The 1,757-nt window shown below is 39.2% G+C and overlaps 1 long non-coding RNA gene across 1 annotated transcript; it reads left to right on the forward strand.

Annotated features, from left to right (window-relative positions):
* The first annotated feature begins 6 nt into the window (after positions 1–6).
* Positions 7–1,652, forward strand: LOC105120339 (uncharacterized). Its single transcript, XR_841308.1, has 2 exons — positions 7–213; positions 1,335–1,652. It is a non-coding gene; the product is annotated as an uncharacterized LOC105120339 (long non-coding RNA).
* The last annotated feature ends 105 nt before the right edge of the window (positions 1,653–1,757 follow it).

The raw sequence follows: 1,757 nt of genomic DNA on the forward strand, positions 1-1,757 counted from the left end.
TGAGCAACAAAAACATATTAGAGAAGGGCAAAAGGAAGTCAGAGAGAAGTTTGAAGAGATTGAGTTTCAATGTGATGAACTCAAAAAGGAAACGTTCCTGATATCACAACAAGCTGCAAGCAATCAGAAGCGCCTAAATCTCATGTTCAAAATTTTGAAAGCACGAGATGAGAACAATTTTCATGAAGCTGCCAGTCTTACCCAGTCTCTTCGGTTAGCTTCACCTAAATCTTTCTTTAGTTTCGCTAACAAAATCCCTGTGACTTTGGTTGAATGCATGCATGGGATGGCTAATTGGTCCCCTTAAGTTTACGTATATCTTTGTCTGGGAAATACAAGTGGCTTTAAAGCTAATTTTGAGTATTCGATCAGGGTATTTCTTTTCAAGGATTCTTGGCCGGGACTAATCCTCCTATATCCTAGCATTTACAGCCCCATGGTAGATGAGTTTCATGTCAGATAGATGGTCTACCCTTGAACTCTCTCCTGGTGGAGAAAACACCAGGCTTGCTGTTGCCAACAGGGGGCTCAACTTTCTATTAGGCAATCCATTGACGCATCAGAATAGATCAGAAAAATGGCCTGGGAAGGGGGGAATTGAGATTTTGACTTGAAAATAGAGGAAATATATAGGTGATCTTTTTATACAATCATTTCATTCGTAGGCAGAACGTACTGAATTTACTACTTGGATTGACCACCTAGAAAATTAGCATGTCTTCATATTAGAGAATAAGTTGTTTGATTTCAAAGTAGAGAAAACAATCCATGCCTGTCTGCGAGAGCGTTACTGCTATAATCACCCTGACATCAAATTGGCAAACAAGGAAATTAAAATTTTCAACTGTTAGAACCATCTTTTGAATAGTCCATGCACTCTCACCTGCATGGCCGACAACTCCTAGAATGAACTGCAAACTACAAATCGGATATGCTTGAATGATCATGAGCCTGCAAACCAGAGTGATTGTTAGTGCCCCCTATCTCCTCTGGTTCTATATATGCCATCTGATGTTAAAACATATTAACTGTTTATTTAATTATATAGGAGAGGTTCGATCTCGAGTTCTCTTGGGAGAGGTGGGACGCTAATGTCTGCTAGGCTACAGCTTGTTGGGACATTTTTTGTTATTAAAAAACAATTCAGCACTCGAGTTCTCTTGGGAGGGCTCGGGGGACGCTAATGTCTGCTAGGCTACAACTTGTTGGCACATTTTTTGTTATTAAAAAACAATTCAGCCAAATCTCTAGATGCAGCAGATGTAGAAGCGACTTTTTGTATGTTTGATTTTCGAAGCATACAATCCTCAGTCTTTCTCCTTTATTTTTGCCAGAGAATGCATGAGAAGCAAATCACAGAGCAATACTCAAGTGGTTGTGGATGCGAGTGGCACAGTTGGAAAAGAATAACAGGAATCAGCCATGCATGAAATCCAAGATCACTGGAAATGGCTTTATGGGTGTGTTTTCAATAATTTGGCTTGTCATGTAAGTAACTGTTGGAGTGTTAAGATCAATAGCTTTCAACTGTTAGTTTGTTTTAAAATTAATGTTGAATCTGCTACTTTGATTGTTGCAAACGCTTATGTTGAGTCTGGCTTTGCTTATTAGCTACTGGAATGGCCTAAAAGTTAATAATCTCTTTTACTATGGTAGGCAAGGAGAAATCTTTCTGGATATGAATGCTTCCAATAAGCTGTTTCCGCAAACCTGTTTTTCGCAATCAGCTTCCGGATTGCTAATGCTCTGCAATCAGT

The sequence above is a fragment of the Populus euphratica genome, unplaced genomic scaffold (genome assembly GCF_000495115.2).
Source record: "Populus euphratica unplaced genomic scaffold, PopEup_1.0 scaffold7049.1, whole genome shotgun sequence".
NCBI classification, from domain to species: domain Eukaryota; kingdom Viridiplantae; phylum Streptophyta; class Magnoliopsida; order Malpighiales; family Salicaceae; genus Populus; species Populus euphratica.